This window comes from Cryptotermes secundus, unplaced genomic scaffold (assembly GCF_002891405.2).
Source record: "Cryptotermes secundus unplaced genomic scaffold, Csec_1.0 scaffold47, whole genome shotgun sequence".
In the NCBI taxonomy this organism is placed as follows: Eukaryota; Metazoa; Arthropoda; class Insecta; order Blattodea; family Kalotermitidae; genus Cryptotermes; species Cryptotermes secundus.
The window spans coordinates 721,213-743,757 of record NW_019721002.1 but is presented as its reverse complement, the minus strand read 5'-3'; the positions used below and the strand labels follow the sequence as shown (position 1 = coordinate 743,757).

At 43.8% G+C, this 22,545-nt stretch overlaps 1 protein-coding gene across 1 annotated transcript in view; it reads right to left on the bottom strand.

Annotated features, from left to right (window-relative positions):
* The window catches only part of LOC111874418 (somatostatin receptor type 5), a 275,264-nt gene extending 254,077 nt beyond the window's left edge, over window positions 1-21,187 (bottom strand). The window contains exon 1 of the mRNA XM_023869917.2: window positions 21,085-21,187. The gene's annotated coding sequence lies outside the window, so the exon portion shown is untranslated. The remainder of the gene's footprint in view (window positions 1-21,084) is intronic.
* Between the last annotated feature and the right edge of the window lie 1,358 nt (window positions 21,188-22,545).

Here is a 22,545-nt window from a genome sequence, read left to right as displayed (position 1 = left end):
TGTTTCTGCTGGTTCACAGTTCTGGCTTTCAGCAGACATGCCACAGTATCTTCAGTTTAAAGTATGTTAAGTGCGACAGTTGTATGAATGTAGCTATGCGGGTAGCTAACTCAGCTACTCGCGGTGTCTCGCATGCATGCAAACTGCTACATGAGCCATACGTGTTCATTTTACACATGAAAACGTCTGTTGCCCCCTACACTACACACTCCGCAACAATTCGTAATTCATTCCGCCTCTCCTGGACATGTCAAGGAGCTTAAATCCTGGAGACAGCAGCGAACTTGAACTTCCGCTCCTGTGGGGCGGAGCACGCATACTCACCCTCAGTCTGAGCTGGTCTCTTAACATATCAGATTCAAGGTTCCCAAGCAGTGCCCGCTCGTTCTTCTGATAGATACGCGTTTGTGAAAGGGTAAAGCGTTGGGAAATGAAGAATATGAAACTTCAGAAAGTCGTCTTTGCTATAAGAAGAGGAAGAAATTGAGTCTGAGTCTCATTTTGCGATCGACGGTCAGTCGGCCAGTCTCTCTTGGAATAAAACACTCATCTGGGGCTTGCGACCAGATACTTATTACTGATTGAGAGTTACGGTCTTGTTTTTTGGTGGGCGCCCTCTCTGACGAGAGGACGGGTCTGTCTTTTGCATATGCTGCCGGCCATTACCAGCGCAGTCTTTCTCGGGTCTGAGTCCCTTGGGACTCGAGACCATATTTTACTGTCTCAGATTTGAGACTTCCATTTTCGTCGCCTCCTACGGCTCGCAGGGTCACGGTGAAGATATTCGACCCCGCCTCTACACAGTCAGTCTATGTAATATATATAAATCGGTTCGTACCTCACAGGAAACACTGTATCTTCATTACGAATGCTAACCGAAATAGTCTCTGCTTATTGTGAGAACCACAGGAAATGTAATATGTGTTAGAACGACTACATGTGGAATTTGGATTGGATGTATTGACTATTTTAAGACACGGCTCGTGACTACACTTAATTATAGGGTCATCGCTGATCTTCACACTTTACAAATCACTGCTGTGTCTTCACCAGGCGTTCCCTGGTAACGGCTTCTAACAATAGAGATTCTTCAGCTTCCGTGCTCACTTCGTTGCTAGCTGGCTCTCAACTGCACCGAATGTCTTCTCCTCACGGACCATTTTACAACTCTCTCAGTGCCGACTACTTCCCAGACTGGCTGCCGTTTCACACCAACATCGTAATGTTCCCTTCACGGACTGATTTTCGACTGAACTGATTCTGTTACAACTGACTAACCTTTAAATTTGTCTCGGTTATAACAATTCGGCACGGAGCGCGTAGAAAAAAACAGCGTTAATTGTTGTACTCCAACCGTTTCCATGGGAGCATGTTTGTTCGCGAAGGCGTTACCTAATAACGGCTGCGTATACTTGCTTATTAACAATCTGTTGCCTAGCGGCAATTGTTGTTTTGTTGCTTATTCGAGGTCGTTACCCAGTAACGGGTCTACACGCTACAGTACTGTGTTGGAAAATTAAGAGTTTCTAACTTTTAAACGAAGTGGTATATATACTTACCAATTTGATCTAAAGGACTAACAGCTCTGTTATGTATAATTTTTATTATCCATATTTCAGGGTGTTGAAAGCCTGTAGTTTGAGAAGAGTAAACGCTGCGCTAGCACCGGTTAAGTTCCTAAGCCAACACCATATATCAAGCACGTTGACAAGGAGATAGTACTGAGAAAGGGTACAGCTCACCGAATTACTTTGCTTTTTCTCTCTGTTTGCACAACCAGTGAACTGAGTGGTAAGTGAAACTTGACAGTTTCCCATCCTGAATTGATTTCCCATCTCCTCGGTTAGGGTGTCTTAAACAGCACTCAAGTTTGTGGGCACAACACTGAGCTCAAGGAAAGGCCGTTACACGTGTACTTGTCGATATATTGCCAATATCCCTTGCAGTGGCGGCTCCTTCCAGATCTCCAACACTACATCAGTACAAAAGTCGATATTTTGCCAGTAATCCTTGCAGTGGCGGCTCCTTTATAGATCTCCAACACTGTCAGTGCCAACGTGTCGATACTTTGCCAATATACCTTGCAGTGACGGCTCCTTTCCAGATCTCCAACACTACATCAGTACAAAAGTCGATATTTTGCCAGTAATCCTTGCAGTGGCGGCTCCTTTATAGATCTCCAACACTGTCAGTACCAACGTGTCGATACTTTGCCAATATACCTTGCAGTGACGGCTCCTTTCCAGATCTCCAACACTACATCAGTACAAAAGTCGATATTTTGCCAGTAATCCTTGCAGTGGCGGCTCCTTTATAGATCTCCAACACTGTCAGTACCAACGTGTCGATACTTTGCCAATATACCTTGCAGTGACGGCTCCTTTCCAGATCTCCAACACTACATCAGTACAAAAGTCGATATTTTGCCAGTAATCCTTGCAGTGGCGGCTCCTTTATAGATCTCCAACACTGTCAGTACCAACGTGTCGATACTTTGCCAATATACCTTGCAGTGACGGCTCCTTTCCAGATCTCCAACACTACATCAGTACAAAAGTCGATATTTTGCCAGTAATCCTTGCAGTGGCGGCTCCTTTATAGATCTCCAACACTGTCAGTACCAACGTGTCGATACTTTGCCAATATACCTTGCAGTGACGGCTCCTTTCCAGATCTCCAACACTACATCAGTACCAAAGTCGATATTTTGCCAGTAATCCTTGCAGTGGCGGCTCCTTTATAGATTTCCAACACTATCAGTACCAAAGTGTCGATACTTTGCTAATATATCTTGCAGTGGCGGCTCCTTACCAGATCAACAAACAAACAAACAAACAAACTCGGTGATTTTAGCCCGCAAGCGAACAATACCGACCGGCGGTCGCTCGGTCGGTCCTTACCAGATCTGCACATTATACTCGTATAAATAACGAAGTGTCGATATTTTGCCAGTAATTCTTGCAGTGGCGGCTCCTTTACAAATTTCCAACACAGTGTTAAAAACAAAGTGTCGATACTCTGCTAATATCCCTTGCAGTGGCGGCTTTCTTGCAGATTTTCGACACTGTATCATTAAAGAATTTGGTGCAAAATTCAAACTTATGTTCAGCTTTCACGAGTACTTTTGTCGCAACTTAGCGAAGCATTCGCGAATTGCGTGGCTGTGTGGAAAGTTCCGTTAAAATCAACAGTTCATTGAAGCCCGTCATATGCGCTGCTTTCAAATGAACTTTACAAAGGTGAAGTTGAGCCTGTAATTAATTAAGTCATATTGAGGAGCAGAGGATGTGAGTGCTCAGCTTCACGCCCCGGCAGCTTTATCCTTGAGGAAAAGGCTGTCCTGGTACCCATTGATAGAGGGCTAAGTGGGCCTCAAAGCCAGTCTGGACTGTGTCAACAGGAATATTTCATACTTTTCCTGGAAACCGAAACCCTGATTCATCGGTAATGACGGTGCTGGCGAGGGCCTACAGCAATTTACTTGACTGAGTTGAGAGTGAAGAGAGGTGAGAGAGTGAGAACAAACAGAGTCACTCCCCAGTAGATAGAGAGTGACCAGTAGCCCTCGTCTCGTTGAAGAGGAGGCACCATTATGGGTCCAAATTGGGCCAGAAACTAAGAATGACTATACTGGCGAAGACCAATAGCAATTTACTGGGCTGGACTGGACAATCCACAACTGCATGGTGTTAATATATTCTCTTCTTTTGGATATCTCTGATGTCTAAACGGACACTTCTGAAGACCTGATTTTCCGATGGGTGTAAGTAAATTGTATAAGTCAGTTTAGTCGGAAATCTTTGTGATACTAATGGAAAGCACTTCCGTTCGCGAAACAATTGAGGATCGTGAGGATAAATGTTTGAAGAAGCCCCCAGCGTCCATCTCCACGGTTATATGGAAGCAGAGGCCAAAGAAGGGATGATAAAAGCGCTTTGCAGGTAGCAAAAAGCTGAACAGAGAACTTTTATGCGAGAACGTTAAATTAAATGAAAGGATTCTGAACGACGACAAAGCAAATCTTAGATGTCACTGCTGAGCGGACGAGAACACGGGAATTAAATGCAATAAAGAATAAGGAGCAGGCGGCCATTTTGGTAATGGAAAAGCTGTAAAAACTGGATTGAAACGCCAAAGAGCCGATTTTCTAGAATCGCATTGCTACCTCTGTCTGTGTACTTCGTGTTCTCGAAGTTTTTTATTATTATTAATGTGAGCCGGGATAGCTCAGATAGCAAAAGAACTTAAAAGATTCTCATTTAGGTAGCTATCATAATTGCTACCTTCTCAGATATGAAGCCGTGTACCTCAGTAGAATTTTACCGACGTTTCGGAAGAACGTCAAGATGCAGACTAAGTCAGGCTACTTGCTCCTTTCGGTTTCCTGACCCCTTGCTTAACTTACTCGCTGGCAGTGAAGATGGAGACAGTTCGATACCCTATATACAAAAGCCCTCAGACTGTTTTACTTGCGTCGTTTTGAGTACCGAGTCTAGATACAAAATTTCGCTGTTGGAACCTCCCTTCGCGTGTCTCTAGACAATGAAAACACTCACGATAAATCTGGCGCAGAGAACCTGCAGTTCCCATTCCGGCTACGAACATCTCGAACACGAGGTTTTGGGCAGTTCAAATTAACTCTCACGCAAGGAGAAATTTCATTATACGGTTCTGAAGTACAGCGAACCATCGTTATAACGGACACAATCTGGCTGTGTGCATTTGCCGAGGAACTGACAGGGTTGTCCAGTTAGAAAATTATTTAAAATGGAAAGGAATCCGAATATTAAATCCTTTATTTAAGCACATTGTGTTTCTATATTTATTGCATGGCTTTTTATGGGGCTGAAACTTGGACACTTAGGGCAGTAGATCAGAAACATCTGGAAAGCTTCGAAATGTGGTGTTGGAGAAGGATGGAGAAAATCAGTTGAACCGATTATGTGAGAAATGAAGGAGTGTTATTTAGAGTCAGTGAGCAGAGGAATATCCTACACGAAATGAGAAAACGGAAGGCTAATTGGATTGGTCATATCTTAAGCGGTAACTGCCTTCTAAAAGAAGTTATTGAAGGAAAGATAGAGGGGCGGATAGAAGTGACCAGAAGACGGGAAGAAGGCGAAAGAAGACGCTGGATGACCTTGTTGACAGAAGAGGATATTTTCATTTGAAGGAGAAAGCTCTTGATCGCATCAAGTGGAGGAACTGTTTTGAAAGAGACTGTGGACCTGTCGTCTTGACAGATTACGGATGAATGAATGAATGAATTGACTACGTATGGATAATTGAGGAGCTGTTTCAAGGAAATAGCGGATCCGGTCTAGAAAACCGAAATTAACGGCCGTGGGGATTTTTTATTGTAGACAAATATTTTAAATACAAAACAGGCCTAGGCGATGCCCATCCGGCCTTCTGTTGCGCATTTTTATAAATATCTTATTCTATAATGTTATGCCCCAAATGTACAAATGTAATATGGGGGGCATCGACATTGTGCTTTGGATTGTTAAAAAGATTTCTTGCTGACACAAGGTCCGTGTTTGTGAAACGCGGAAGGCAAACAGCCTGGTAAAAGAATGCTTTGGTTCAGCACAGCCGCACTGACAACGCGGAAGCAAGCGCTCATAAAGGTAAAACACTGGGAGGAATTAGAAATGCTGAGTAGACAGAGGCTGGCAGAACGCGATTCGCCGCCGTGAAAAGTAATTAGCCAATGAGTACTAGCCACCCTTAGAAATAGCGTCAGAAAGGGGCGGGAGCTCACCCTCCCGGAAGTTGATGAGCCGTCAATTTCAGAGTACAAAAGTATCGAAATGGGAACTATTCGAGGCTAATCAAACAATCGTTTTCAAGGAGTGTAGCCGGAGGCTATGTCCGTCATGGCACCGACAAAGTGGTGGTTGGCGATCATCTGCATCTCTGCCTCATGTAAGTCGAACTACTGATATTAACCATGAAATATAAAGTTATATTATTAAAGTGCAAACCCAGTGACTAAAACGAGCAGCAGCACAGGCTAAGGTACCATGTGTCAGTACAGGAGGGATAACGAATATATGTGAACCTTGTGTGACCCAACAGCAGTCAGCATTAATTACTGTATATATGTGTATGTATGTAGGTACTAGAAGAATAGAGTAGGATGGAAATGTAGAGAACTTTATTGGTACAACCCGTTAGGCTCCTTCCCCTTACCGGTCCTGCGTTACCCTACGTTTATGGGAACTGTGAGCTCGCAGCCAGGGAGCAACAACAGTCCGCACAGGAAGAAAAAACCGGAGGACGGGGAGAGGCTCCTGAGGGACAGGAGCCGACAGAGAGTAGACTACTGTGACTCAGTTTTTTGGTAATTACTAAATAACCCCCCCTTACGGCAGAACATATAATATATATATAACCCCGCGATTCTTAATATAGATCTTAACTTAAATCTGAGAGTACACTGTTAATCAGTACAATTACTTCTTTAACTTTTCTTACATATCTATGTTATATAAATATAGGAATGTTATTTATGAAGTAACAGACGCCTTGCAGAAATCTTTCTCTTCTAGCCTTAAGATCTCTACAACTGACTTTGGGTATTCTTTTCTGCTGTTCTCAGGCAAAATGTCCATCACTGTTGCCCGTTGGTCCTCGTAGAGTTTACAGTTCCAGAAACTATGTTCCTCCGTTTGCACCTGACCACGCGACAACCTCTTTCCGCTAGAGTTGGCACTAACTTCGCCGACAAACGGCAGTCGCTCTGTCGGTATATTTCGCTTGCGGACTCAAGCCACGGAGTTTGTTTCTTTATTGTCTACATATGCCATGCTGTACTTCCGTGAATACCCCTTCAATTATTTGTAAGGGACACTGCCCCCTTCTTACTAGTTCGTTGCAGGGAGAATTGACTGTACGTAAACACTGAGTGTTTGTTGGGTGCTTTATTATGAAAGGATAAAATGGCATGGACGAAAGTGCACTGAGCTGGATAGCCATTTAAAACCATTAATTTATTAAGCAGAGAAGTAAAAGTAAATTTCTCCTTCTGTTTAACTAATTAAGCACTACACCATGAAGACGTATGGGGGAGTGGATGTATAGATCCAAGTTTTGTTGATCTCGGCACTAGTTGAAGGTGAGTGGTCAGCTTCACGCCCCGGCCGCATTTTTCCGGAGAAAGAGTTCCCGGTAGCCATTGTATAGGAGGATGGGTGGACTCAGAGCCGACTTTCGAGTCTAATTTTTACGATTTATGAATTTTTTTAGAGCTGAAGTAAGGGGCGCCGTATAACGTTGTTCAAATGATTGTGGCTGTTAATATGGATTCATATACCAGTATCGAATTTCAATGGATAAACGCTGTTAACAGTTATTGTTTGCGGTTTTAATATTAATTATTTATGTCATTGTTTTATGAGTAAAATTATCAAATCACAATAAAACCGAGGCGGCAGTGAAGGTGCAGTTATAACATGCAAGTGTGTTAATGTTCAGTACTGGAAACATAACGAATTATCCATTTACGTGGAAATCTGGTGCAAACAAAGCCCAGGGGGTGTACAGTGCTCGGTGAACACTTTTTATTCCTATATTTTTATACGCTCAATATCTGATTGTGTTTTGCCATGTGATAGGTTACATAAGCGATGAATGTATTTTACCTTGCCAGAAAAAATACACAAGTTTTGACGTGGAATTTTCTGCTTGTTTCCAGCTCTCGTACTTAGCTAAGATTGTGAAGATAGCTATCTTGTAGGATGTGGCGCTGTGTGATAGATTCTTGCTGAAGTTTCGGAGGAATATTCCGCCTCCATTTTCAGGTTTGAAGTGTAAGAAAAGAAAGAAACAACCCTTCAAATCCAGTATCACTCATGTACTGCTAAAAAGGTCTATAATTTCAGATTATTATAGTAAACCCTCGATAATCCGGATTAATTATGGGGAGGTTATCCGAATTAAGCGATAATTCTGATTACTTACTTACTCATGGAGCTGAGCCCTTCTGGAGGAGCTGCCAGTTCTGCAGCTACTCAAGAATTTCCCAGCATTTTATGGAACCTGAAGGTTCATTGCCGTGTTCACGAGAGGCCTCCACTGGTCCGCAATTCTGATTGGTGAAGAAAAATATATCCTTAAAGCACAAAAAGAAACGTAGAACACATATAAATGGAAAATTTAATGATATAAATAGTACTGATGGAAATAAATAAGAAAATGTCACTGTAGGGCCTTTAAAATATAAGAAAACNGAATATTCCGCCTCCATTTTCAGGTTTGAAGTGTAAGAAAAGAAAAAAAAAACCCTTCAAATCCAGTATCACTCATGTACTGCTAAAAAGGTCTATAATTTCAGATTATTATAGTAAACCCTCGATAATCCGGATTAATTATGGGGAGGTTATCCGAATTAAGCGATAATTCTGATTACTTACTTACTCATGGAGCTGAGCCCTTCTGGAGGAGCTGCCAGTTCTGCAGCTACTCAAGAATTTCCCAGCATTTTATGGAACCTGAAGGTTCATTGCCGTGTTCACGAGAGGCCTCCACTGGTCCGCAATTCTGATTGGTGAAGAAAAATATATCCTTAAAGCACAAAAAGAAACGTAGAACACAAATAAATGGAAAATTTAATGATATAAATAGTACTGATGGAAATAAATAAGAAAATGTCACTGTAGGGCCTTTAAAATATAAGAAGACAATACATTTATTTATCGATGGAAGACTCAGAAGTTGTACTTGTCTCTGAGGATAATAACACAGGTCTGAAGAAACTGTCAAGTTTTTTTGACTGAACAGAAAAGTGACTCATCTGCCTTCCTAAATGTCACGTGTCTTTTGAAGTATATACTCAAGTGTGAACATCATTTTTCATATGTCGATCCGAATTATCCGACATCCGGATTAGCGAGTGTCTAATGTAAAAGAAAACCTCTGCTGTTTCTAGAATGTGAATTAACAAACGAACAAACGAAACGTAGCGCGAGTGATGACGTAGTTCCTTAAAATACGTCAGATTTTGTGCCTCCCTTCGTCCCTCCAGTCGGTCTTTTGTGATGTGATCTGTAGCTTATTGGGTAGGTACCGACGTTTCGGAGGATTCTGCTCTTTACATTTCAGGGTATAGGTATACGCTGACGGAGTAACACTGATTTCAGGTTCATTGGTTCCTATTTGTTCGCTTGAAGCCCTCCAATCATCCCATCTGTAACATCATTCTTCAGGCTCTTTACATTTTTGAACTGAAGATGGAAGCAAAGGTTCCTCCGAAACCTTAGCACCTACCAACTGATGTGAACGTCACTTCCCGCAGGACTGCTGAGTTTACAGACTTGAACAAACAACCGGAACCCAAAGCTCCAATATTCTATACGCTGATTGACGTAGGGCCGGAAAGAAAGTGGTTTTAAAGGGCGTTGGAAAGTAACGCGTCACCCCGCCTCGCTTCATTGGTCACTAATGACTCCAAATTAGCTGAGAGTAGATAAGTTGACAACTGACGAGAGACGAAACCAAGGGATGGATCAGCATGTTGGAGGGTAACCCGTGGCTGCCAGGCTAATGGCCGTTGGGAACTGATAAACATTATTGCAGAGAATTTCTAAGAAGAGGCATTAAGAGCTCTGTCTTCTGAGATGTTACAGTGTGGGGAAAATTTTACCTATATTTCGGTATAAAATTCTGCTTCCATCTTCAGGGAATAACTGTAAATTTAGCAGTCAAACATCAAGCTGGGTAACTGTTACAATTCCTGCTTGCCTTACCCCTTGATACTGAAGACAGAGACAATACTCGCATCAGAAACGACAGTATACTTCTACCAGACTTCACGGCGTCACGTTAGAGAAGGTAATAGGTATATTTTCCATGCTGTGCACATGCAGTAAACGTTCTGTTCTAACTATTTCAAGCGCCAAAGACAGAGGGAGGGGTGAGTGTATAGCAGAAGAGTAGGTGGAAAGGAAAAGTCATGGGAAAACCGAGAGAATTTATTACTGAAGGTAGGGGAGAATAGATATGTAATTTTGTTAGAATGTTTCCAGGTTTCGGCCGCTCATAAAGGCGGTCTTCACAGCCTCCCATGTAGATCTCAAGTGATCTCACTAAGCTCCAAACCTGGTTATAACACTTAGCCACGGACCACATAGAAAACAGATCTATTATTATGTGCTTGTATGCTATTGGCGTTACCTAGCAACGGCCGCTGTTTACAGAGTCACCGCTTAGGAATGTGTCTATACGCTTCACTTTTCACGTGTGTTCATGACTAGTATAAGAGGAAATGTGCGCAGTAACTACATTGCAGTTTCTGCGCAGACGCGAGCTGAGGAGAAGTGACACACCGCACAAATCTGACCGGAATATGAACATAACCTTCAACCAATTTGCTGAAAATAAGAACTGCGCCCCTGGGATATGGAGTAAAAGAGCAAAGAGACGCTGAACCCATTTCCATTTTGCTATTGACTGCGCACATCAGAATTCTGTCTGGTTCCTCTCCACTTCTGATACACTGGGAGTTCATAACGCCGGCTGCATTTGCCCTCAAGCCACTTGACCCAAAGCGATTTGTTCCCTGTTAAAAAACCACGAAATATTCTCTTGGTACGAGACAGGAATTTTTGTTGGTACTGTTCATAGATTGGGGCCAAGCGGTAGCGTAGTTGGTTGAGGCACTATGCTACAAGCCGGAAGGTCGCGGGATCGAATCCCGATGAGGTCATTGGATTATTTTAAATTGGCCTAATCCTTCCAGCCGCACTATGGCCCTGGGGTCGACTCAGCCTCTAACAGAAATGAGTACCAGGAATCTTCCTGGGGGATAAAGGGTGGCTGACAACCTCACCGCCATCTGTGAGCCGATTGTCTAGAAAATGAGGGAAACTCAACGTCTCACAACCCTGTGGGCCTCCACGGTCTGTTACAGGGATAGCTTTACTTATTGTTCATAGACTACATAACGTGCTGGATTACATTTCAAGGACCCTCGATATCTCAGAAGATATAGTGATTAGGCTACGGTCTGGACGAGGTTCGATTCCCAGCAAAGGAATAAGATTTTGCTTTCCCCCATAACGCCAAAGACGGCACTGGGGGTCCAACCAGCTTCCTGTCTAATGATAGCGTAGCGTCCATACCGACCCTGGGGCCCACGCAGTCTCCAGTCCAATAGGTATCGCTGTTTCAGTCCTATATCTAAAAGTTATCTTTCTCCATACAGACCAGGACTGAAGTCCACTCAGTCTCCTATCCATTCAGGACTGAAGTCCTATCTCCACAGTGGCCCAATTCCTGCCTGTTATCCAGTGGAAACCAGGGGCTCTTTCCCATAGGATCAAAACCCTGTTTTCAACAGCATCCAGACTAGGTATGGTGCTCAACCAGCCTCTTATCCGCTGGGTAAAGCGGCCGGGGCGTTAAGCTCATCACTGCCACTAGTAAGGATACATGTCCTCTGACCGTACGGTCTTGTACCGGCAGGTGTCGGGTTACGAGTCGTGGTCTGGGTCCGTCCGCTTGACGCGCTCTGTGCACAAACTTCTAACTATACGATTTGTTTATGAAGTTAAATTGCTTCGTGTGACCTTGCACGTCACTGAGATATTTCTGGTAGCCCTAGTTCTTTTTACAACTCCTCGGCGCGGACCGCATAGAAAACACGCCCCCCCCGTTATCGTTGGAACGTGATTACTGAGGCGTTGCCCAGAAATGGGTCTCATACAGCCGCCCATTTCACTATCGTTGCATAGCAACGGCTACAAACGCTACAACATCAATTTCAGTATTTTCCTCCCATCTAAGACTAGGTTTTCCATATGGGCTCTTTCCTTCAGGTTAGAAACTAAGGAACAGACCAGCGCAGTCTCTCAGATGTCTGCTTCTCTGGTCTCTCTCCTGCGCCGGAAGGGCGCGGCGTCTTTACCCAGCGACAGTAAGGACAATATGAGCGCACAGTTTGCTGTGTTACCAGCAGCGAAGTGCCTGTGTCACGTATTTACAGCCAGTGTGCGTGCAACCGTGTGACAGAAACGCTGCGCTCCAAACTACAAAGCGATGTTAGTTCTGCGCAGATAAAAAAGGGGCACCCATTGACAAGATCATGTAGCAGAATGGTAAAGAGGTGCATGGCCCATGCTTGGACGTAATTACCGGCAGATGTGCTGTAGGGACTGACCCGTTTTTGTGAGGCGAGCTGATTAAATTCCGGTAATGCTTGCTACAATTCCCTTCAGAAACTTTTCACTTCTCGTCCGCTGTCTAAACACGTAAATATACGTAACTGCAGCTTGCCGGTGGTTCTGTATGTGTATGAAACTTGGTCTCTGACATTAAGGGAGGAACAAACCGAGGGTGTCTGAGAACAGGGTGTTGAGAATATTTGGACCGAAGAGGGATGAAGTGACAGGAGGTTGGAGAAAACTGCATAACTAGGAGCTTCATAACTTGTACTCTTCTCCAAGTTTAATTAGAATGATCAAGTCAAGGAGCATGAGATGGGCAAGGAATGTAGCACGAATGGGGGAGACGAGGAATGCCTATGGGATATTGGTGAGAAAGCCAGAAGGAAAGAGACCACTGGGAAGAACAAGGCGCAGGTGGGTGGACAATATTAAAATGGGCATGTAACATACATTGGTGAGGAGTGCATACAGAGTTTCTATTGTAAGGAAGAAGACTACCAGGAAAACCTAGACGCAGATGAGAGGATAACGTTAAAAACATCTTAGAGAAATGGTTTAGGGGATCTGGACTGGATTCATGCGCCAGGATAAGGACTAGCCGTGGGCTCTTGTGAATAAGGTACTGAAACTTGGGGTTCTATAAAATGTTTGGACTTTCTTGTGTTGCTGAGCAACCGATGGCTTCACTAGAGGGACTCCAGATTCATGGAGTGATTTAGGTAGTTATGCCGCACGCTGTGGTATCGCTATTACTGTTGTATTTGAGTGTCGGTCATTTTATGACGTCAGTGCCTGTCCTATATATTGTCGAATTGTAGAATTATGGATGAAAGTTGAATTGGAAAGGATCTGGAAGGAAGCGGTCTCCTTACTCACCGCTACGCTAGCCGGCCCTGTAGTGTTGCGTCTTATAGTCTTATACCCAGTTCCCGAGCAAAACCTAGATGGGCCTCAGTCAGGATAGTTTGGAGGCGGGTCTGTGTGTGAACCTGGGACCTCACGAAGTAAGAAAGCTGACAGCTGGGTAGCGACGTTCAGTTTACGAGCTGTGTTTACGGAAGTCGCCGTGAAAGCGCTAATCTCTGCTCCGACACGTCCTGACTCTGCTGGAGATACCGCTGTATAGACACGGCGGTCCCTCGGGTTCAGAGGTCTGCCCCCATGCGAGGAAGAACGAGATAATAGAAGTGGGGCTCATAGAACATGTGTTTCGTGACCCAGGACTGTCTCCAAGCTTATCACTATCTCTTCCACAGAGAAGGATGGAGCGATAAGTTTTCGACGCTTCTGAATCTGACACCTGCTTTTGAGAGCAACGAGTTCTGTTCGGTTCGCTCTACTAGATGGCAGGATGCTTCTCAGTAACTGGGCTAGCAAACATGTAGGGTGGCCAGGGCTCGATTCTCAGCACGGGTAGTATTGTCTTCCTCAACATTTCCAGAGAACCTCAGGGTCCCTAACGGATATTAATGAAATGCGATCCTTTATAGCCCGATGCAACCTCGTGCTAGTTTTCGTAAGGTTTGGCACCAAGGATAGAGCAGTCGGTATAGTGACTGGATACTGGCTGGACGAGCGAGGGGTCGGAATTCGAGTCATTTTGGGGGCAAGAATTTTCAGTTCTCCATGCCGTCGAGCCTCCTATCCAGTGGATACCGCGGGTAAAGCGGCCGGGGCGTGAAGCTGACCACTCACCTCCAACTAGTGCCGAGGTCAAGAAAACGTTGGTATATACATCCACTTCCCACACGCCTTCATGGCGTAGTGCTTAATTAGTTAAGCACAGAGACAGCTTTACCATGTACCTATGGCCCCAGTAAGACAGATGTCGCGCGTGAACTGATATAAAGCGACATCATTCACGTCTCTCGCTGTTCAAACTGATCAAGTTCCGCAAACGATATCGCCCATAGCTTCTGTTTGGGAGGTGACCGGTTCGAACCTGAATTGTGACATATATCCTGACTTGAGGGATTTTCCGTGGATTTTCTCAGTTCCACTATGAAAATGCTGCGATATTGCCTCAAATTCGACCACGATCGATCTGTTACAAATACGTTATGTCCTTCCGTTCGACGCTGTAAGTTCTGAGACGCCGGCTGCGCCGTAAAGTAGGGCCCGTGTACCGACCCGTCTGGTGTAAGGGTAACCAGGGAGCTGCCGGGGTAGAGATTCGACAGGGACACCGCTGTCCCGGCTGAAGTGTTTAGTTATTTTCTTCAGTTCCTCCGTCAATACACTGAGTTAATTCTACAATTCGGTCCTGACTGCCACTTCCTCATCCCCTCCAATACATTATTCATGAAATGTGCTGCCATATCCCAATATAAGGCAGTTCAACTGATGTAGGCGTCGGGTCACGAGGTTTGCTGTTGGTGGCGAATCTGCGGGCAAACTGGGAAGAATGGGACAGGAATGTCCGCCTAAAGGACCTGAACGAGCTTGCGGAATCTCAGTAGGAGTTGTCAAGGAAGTTGTCAGGGACTGGACAAACAGATACAGTAATAACCAGGGCCTGGATTTTGATGACATGTCATTTTTTTCTTTGTAGCCTATGCGATGCTCTTAAATATATAAATCTCGGATATGAGCTGCTGGTTAGAGAAATGTAAATTTTATAGGTAATTTTTTGTCATTTTTGGCCATTTTAGGGAATTTTTCTTCATATGTTTTCTGAAATGTGAATAACATGGAAGCCAAGTGTTCTTTCTTTTCTCTTTTCTGGATTTTTTCGGTCAATTTATAGGTCATTCTTTTAACATTTTCAGGTCATCAAAACCCGGGCCCTGGTAATAATACTAAAAATCGTTAGTAGACAAAGGAACTCATACAATGACCTTCTGCCAGAAGAACCAAGGAACTGTTAAAATTAAACAGAAACCAGTTACGGTGGGTGACAGGACTACTTACATGATTTTTTATTGCTAGTGAGGTGGGACTAGATCCCTTGTACTGCGGCCACTTCTGGCCTATTGTACCAGCCCCAGATGATAAGTGAGGGTGATTGTGGAGCAATTGGTGGAATGAAGATTGACAAGGGAAACCGAAGTACCCGAAGAAAACCTGCCCCATTGCCACTTTGTCCACCACAAATCCCACCTGACCAGACCCGGGTTCGAACCCGGGCCGCTGAGGTGGGAAACCAGCGACTAACCGCTGTAGCTATGGCGCGTCCTACTTACAGGATACTGTCACCAAATAGGACACCTTTTTTCAAAATGGGATTGACAGACAGGTGCCCGGTAAAAGCGTGAGGTCATAACTTATTTAAAGTTTCATCACCTGGGCTACTGTTTCTCGGAACCAGACGACTATGACGCCCCGTAAGCAGGATTTTGCGCTTCATTCGACTCCCGAAGGGTTAAAATAGAGGATTAAGCACAGTAGATCACTAAAAGTCGCGGTGCAAGGGCCAGCAGTTAGGCCCGCCCCTTACATGTTTATGTGTGTATGTATGTATGACGGTGTGTAGCGTAACAGCGTCGTTAAACAAACCGAAAAAAAAGAACCACGTGTCACCTGCAATTGCGGCTAGCAGAAACGGGCTACTTCTCGAATCTGACACGAGATGGCAGGCGATATGCAGCACTGCGCATACCCAGGTGCGCTGGCCACTGTTGCAGGCGGCTTCTGAAAAACTTCCTCTAATGAAAATAAGCGATTATTCGCGTGAACGTGACGACAAGCGCAGAATGAAGCCAAGTAGACCGGAAGTAAAAGACTCTTGTGTTGGATTTATGTTTATGAATAATGTATGCGCCATTGCATTGTTAGCGCTCGTCTCTCGCGCCATGGATCGCATTTGTTAATTAAGTTATGAAATTCGTGTTGCCTAGCAACGCGATATTGACGCGCATCATCAGAAGGCGATTTAGTTTAGTGATTTCCGGCTTTATACTCACAGCTACCGTCTGGCTTTGTTCATAACTTATCTGCCATGGGTACTGTAACATCGACCCCGAGACTTCAACACTGCCAATATAAAATCCTGTCACTGGACGAGATTCTGAACAAGACGGATGGAATTGGCTAAGGATCATGTCCACTGGCTTGCTTTGCTATTGCAGCGTGCATATCCGTTGCCATGCAATGATCGTGAGAGAGACGGGTATATCAGAGTCGTTTACAAGCAACGGCTCTTTAAACACGTTCTCATTTCTAGGCAATAAAACCTCAGTAATGTAACAGTTGGATTATAACAATGGCATCGAGTTGTTTTATGTGTGGTCAGTGCCGAGATGTTATAATTAGGGCACCATTGGAAATTTTCCAAGGCACACACATGGCTTTCACACTTCCTTACGTATGTGATTATATAACAAAATTGTGCAGGCAACAAGCGGAAGTCATACAAAATCATGATAACGGAAATGTTCGCATTATTGTACAAGGAGAAGCCGCACATGGAAAGTATAAGAGGCTTAAACATAGCGGCGGTCAAGCATACGACCGTTCAAGTGACTAGATTGCCGTTGTAGCGGGAGCTATTAGAAATATGTCATAATCTGCTGTACTGAGCCTGGACTGACAGAGGCCCTGTATATATTTATATACATCTATTAATATGTTTAACATGTAAAATGTAAATATCCTTTACATTATGACAAATGACTTACTACTACAGACAATGACTGACAAAAGACAGACCCGTCCTCTAGTCAGAGAGGGAGCCTCACAATAACAAGACCAAAACTGTCAAACAGTAATAAATATCTGGTCATAAGCCCCAGATTGGGCTCGACATTAAGACTGACTAACTGACTCACTAACTGACGGTCAGTCGCAATGTGACTATGACTTTGACTTTTGAGAGTTCAGTATCCCGCCGTGTGGAGGAGTGTTCGAATACCTCCACCGTAGCCATGCGAGTCGTAGGCGGCGACGAAAAGGGATCCTAGTGCCTTGGGAGTATAACAGGACCACCCTGTCCCTGGAGGATATAAATACGAGGACCTGGCCCTACAGGTTGGGGGAGTCTTGAATCTGAGACAGTAAAATGTGGCCATGAGTCCCGCGGGACTCGGACCTAAGAATGACTGCGCTGGCGAGGCCCAGCAACAATCGTAAACGACAGTCCCATCCTCTCGCGAGAGAGGATATTACATAAAGACTATAACCGCAACTGTTCAGTTGAAATAAAATACTGGTCGTGAGTCTCAAGGGGCTTGTCGCCAAGACAAACTGATTGGCGGTAAATCACCAGTCATAAAGTAATTCTGACTCTGTCTCTGAGAGTTCAGTTGTGGGCTATTCGCCGAACAGTAACGACGTAAACACAGAAGCTGAAGTTTCTTAATTTTTAACATCCGTTACCAGGAAACGACTAGTGAAAGGAAACTGAGAATACTTAGCTTTTTCTCTAGTGATTTGCAAAGTGCGTGGAATAGCGATGGCGTTATAATTGCTTGTAGCTACGTGTGGTGTGTATAAATGGTCAGTAAATTGAATCACCATTCCAGACCCCGTCTATAGTCACACATACACGTGACAGTATTAACGGTGTTGCGCTTGCAGACTGTACTGTTTGAGAGATGGCTCAATTTCGCTCTGTTTTGTATCAACATGAAGAAGTACTTACTTATTTACTCATGGAGCTAAGCCCTTCTGGAGGAGCCGCCAATTCTGCATTTACTCAAGAATTTCCCAGCATTTTATGGAACCCGAAGGCTCATTACCATGTTCACAAGAGCCCTCCACTGGTCCCTATCCTGAGCCATATCAATCTAATCAATATCATCTCATCCTGTCTCTAAGATCCATTTTAATATTGTTCACCAAACTATGCCTTGGTCTTCCCAGTGGTCTCTTTCCTTCTAGCTTTCCCACCAATATCCTATACGCATTCCTCGTCTCCCTCATTCGTGCTACATGCCCTGTCCACCTCATCCTCCTTAACTTGATCGTTCTAATTATACTTGGAGAAGAGTACAAGTTATGAAGCTCCTCATTATGCAATTTTCTCCAACTTCCTGTCACTTCATCTCTCTTCGGTCCAAATATTCTCCTCAGCACCCTGTTCTCAAACACCCTCAGTCTGTGTTCCTCCCTTAATGTTAGAGACCAAGTTTCACACCCATACAGAACCACAGGCAAATTATAGTTTTGTATATTCTAATTTTTATGTTCTTGGACGGCAGACGAGAAGACCAGAGGTTCTGGACCGAATGGTAGCAAGCGTTACCTGATTCAATCGCCTCTTAATTTCCTCCTGAATCAGGTTTCGATCTGTTATCGTCGTTCCCAAATATCTGAACTGTGCCACATTTTCAAAACATCTGTTACCTATCTTTATGTCACGATTTTGCCCTGCATTTTGGTGACGAGACAGCAACACATACTTAGTTTTCTCTGTGTTTACTTCTAGAAGAAGTATAAGTTTTATTGCGTAGTTGGTCCTAAGGGCTTAGCTCCAGTCAGATTTTCCTGTTACTAAACAGGAATTTCTGTTAACGAAATGTCCAAAGTAATATCTTCGATAACAAGATGAAATTACCTTGATGGGATTTGAAGTTAATTATAAATGATATCTGACGTCATCCCTAGTCTAATCTCCGACAGCGAGATAATGCGTCGCCCCTAGGCTCGCTCGCGTGGCCACTAATCCTACATTAGAAACAACTCATCGATCATAATCTTTGTCACGTTTATACTTGTCACAGAATTTCGTTCTATTTTTGGAATGTCATACAAATATCTGTACCATTAATCACGTCACTTATTAAGGGGCAAGTATTGCAGATTTGACAACACCGCAAATGGTTGCTTCCCAGCCTGAAGAGCAGAAGCCGCGGCATAAAGACCGTCGCTTTACTTGGTGCACGCCACTTGCATGACCGAGGTCCTCATTATCGAATTATGGCACTAAGACTATTGCATCTTCTAAGCTAACATTACTCGACAAGACTTTCAGGTGAGTTGGTTAAAGTTTTGTGCTAAAACAACTAAATTGACTTTTGCAATCGATTAAATTTGATCATATCAAAGCCCCCGAAATTCAGTTAACTAATATTTATTAGAATCAGTTCGTAAATCACAGGAAACACATCGTGTCTGTTACAAAGCCCAACCGGTTAATGTTGTTTGGAGAATCAGTCGCTGTTTATTGTGAGAACCGTACGGAACACACAGAAACCCTCTGTGGGCAGAATGCAGTATATATAAGAATTCAGTCCGTACCTCACAGGAAACACACTACGTCTCGCTACAAAGCCCAACCGGTTAATACTGTTTAGGGAAATAGTCGCTGTTTGTTGTGAGAATGATTTTTTAATGTCTCAGCGAGTGGTAAACAATGTGCTTATAAAGTGTTAATGAGCCGGTCATGGTAGCCGAGCGGTCTAAGGCATGTACTGTTTTCGCTCGCTTGGAAACCGGGATCGTGGGTTCGAATCCCACTCAGGGCATGGATGTTTACTTTGTGTGTGTGCGTTTTTCTGTGTTTGTGTACAGGTAGAGGCCTTGCGACGAGCTGATCACCCGCCCAAAGAGTCCTACCGAATATGTAAGATCTAGAAAAACCGAAGTGAACGGAGAAGTTCATGGAGGTAGGCCTAGGTCCACTGGGGCTGTAGTGCAAGGGAAAAAGAAGTGTTAATGGTGAATCAAATGAAAGTGGAACTAACATATTATGAAAAAATTTTCGTCACATTTCTGGACAAACTGAGGGAACTTATGAACAATCTTAGTGAAATACCAAACATCTCAAATGTGTCAGTAATATGGTAACGGTCTTTTGAGATGTCAGTTTGTGTGGGTTGTGATAAATACGCGTCATATTTTCGCAGGAACGTGTTTCTTCATCCGTATTCAGTGTTGAAGGGATAAACTTGAAGCTGGGGATAGAAGGTCACTCGGAAACATACTAAATGACATGCAGCCGAAGTACAGGATACTCCATCGAAATTACAGCGAGAAGAGCGTCCATCCGCGCCGATATTCTCTTTCCGAACACAAAACAGGGGTGCCAAAATCGGAACCGTGGTATTAGATAAGATTTATGTTCCAGATTATACACGTTACGAAAAAGAATTGAGGGTTTTAACCATTCATAGAAATTACGTGCAAATTCAGTCCCGACCTCACAGAGAACACTGCGCCTTCTTTACGAATAGAGTTTGTTTAACGCTATAATGACTGTTTATTATTTTGAGAGACAAATTAGTGCACTGTGCGGGCAGCACCTTCAGCTTGTGGGCCTTAACATAACATAACCACTGGGCTTTAAAAGATTAAATACAATTTTTGTTCCTTTTGTTTGATCTGATGAATGTGCCACACCTTCGAAGGCCAGAGAGTGCTCGTCGCTGATAAAAAAAAATTTCTTCAAGACACAAAAGGTGCGCACGGGCTTAAGCGAGATCCAAAATCGAGACATTTGACCTTCGTGCATCTGAAGTTGATTATTTTTTATTATCTGAACAACATGGAAATTATACACAGAGATATTAGGTTTTCGGACTTTATCCATCGTCCTGGTTTTAAGATAACTAAAACAAAACACGACGTTTCGGAAACTGAATCTGTTTCCTTCCTCAGGTGAGGGAAAACACCTATTCTGTTGGATCCCTTAGAAAGAGCTAGCCTCAATCACTGGACCAGTGATTGAGGCTAGCTCCCTCACCTGAGGACGGAAACAGATCCAGTTTCCGAAACGTGGTTTTCTTAGTTATCTTGAAACCATGACGATGGATAAAGTCCGAAATCCAAATATCTCTGTGTGTTATACACCATCGTAGAAACCTATAGTAACTGCATGGAAATTATGGTTCTCACTAAATGAAAAGTTTGTTACGAAGACAATAAGAGTTAAGTAGGAGTTAAACAGAAATCGAGCTCGTATCGGAAAGTATTCAGGTGTCAGTGTAGCTGAAGTGACTCAGCACAGGGTGACCAAAAACTTAGTTGCTGCAGTCCTTACCTTGCTGGCCGCGTGTTGGCTTCGTGACCTCGCCGGCTCAGGACACAGCTGCTCGCGGCCGTCAGAAGTTCGAGTAGCCTCCCTAGCCAGACGACGCCTGTTTCGTAAGAACGTCGCGGCGACTGACCCGACATCGGCGATGCGCCGACTAGTCATTCTTCGGGCATGCGCCGTAACACGCGACAAGTGTATCAAACACTCGAAAGTCCGCTCTGTTGGTCTGGTGGCTGCAGGACCCCACCATTTAATTCTGGGGTGAGGGAGGGGCTTCTAACCGTTTCCCCTGCCATTATTTGTATTGTCGCCGCAATGAAATAGGCAACTGTCTCCAAACTTTATACCTTCTTGTATATAGTAGGCATGTGGTACACAAAGTTAAAATTGTTCACAGCGAACTTTATGAAGTATAACCCTTCTTGATAAGATGATGGTCGCTCAGCTAATCAGGAATGTCTCCCACTTTTGTGGACTAAAATATTTTATTACAATGTTAACAAGAGCATGCAATTTACCTTATTGGCCATCTGAATCTTTTCCACGCCCTCACACCCTTCTCTTTAAAACCTCTTTTAATAATAACCTGCTGTATATATGCGTAGGTACCACCAAGCAAGTTATCTCAAGCTGTAAAAGGTGAAGCTATCCCTACGATCAGCTGGAACAGTCGGTTGTTGAGCAACGGCTAGGTAAACGTTTGTTCTCACAGCAAAGGAGGGATTGTTTTCGTGACAACGGAGAAATGAATAATTCGAGTCGGCGTCCTCCATTCTAAATAATGCGAAGTTTTACAGGGAAAGTTGAAGACTTTCCTGGATCGTAAGGAAAGGAAGGCTTGTATTGAGGTAGGGTGGGGGCGCGTGGAGGAAAGCCACGCGGATCTCTGTTTATTGCCAATTTCCCGCTTAATAAGAGCAGAAGTCAGGATCCAGATTTATTGGCTGCAAAAATGTTGGGGTAATACTTGCAACAAAACAGAAACCTTTATTGGATTTCAGTTTCTCACAGAGGTATAGTCTGATAGAAGCATACCGACGTTTCTGAGGAATATATTGTCTTGATCTTCTCCGCTCTGCTTTTTTCGCCCTCTTGTTTATTTTTCGGTCGTGAAGATTGAGGCTGTATCTTTCACCGAAACGTTGATGAACCTCTACAAAACTCCACGGCATCATGTCTCAGAAGATAACACTCTTCAGATCTTACTGCTTCCCAAGCCACCGCCCGCCTTCTGGTTTTCATTGACGTCACATCAACTGTTTAGTTCCAGCATTACAGTGTAACTTTCAGGTTTTCTCCTTCCGTGTGTAGTTTTTCCAACTGATGAAAGTGAGCAGGCTGATAAGTATATCTGAGCCTGAGACAATTACATAGTAGTGAACTTCAGAGATTGTACTCTATACGAAACTTGATCCTAGTAAATAAAATACGGAAGGTGAAATTGGTGAGAAGAGACACAAATTAGTT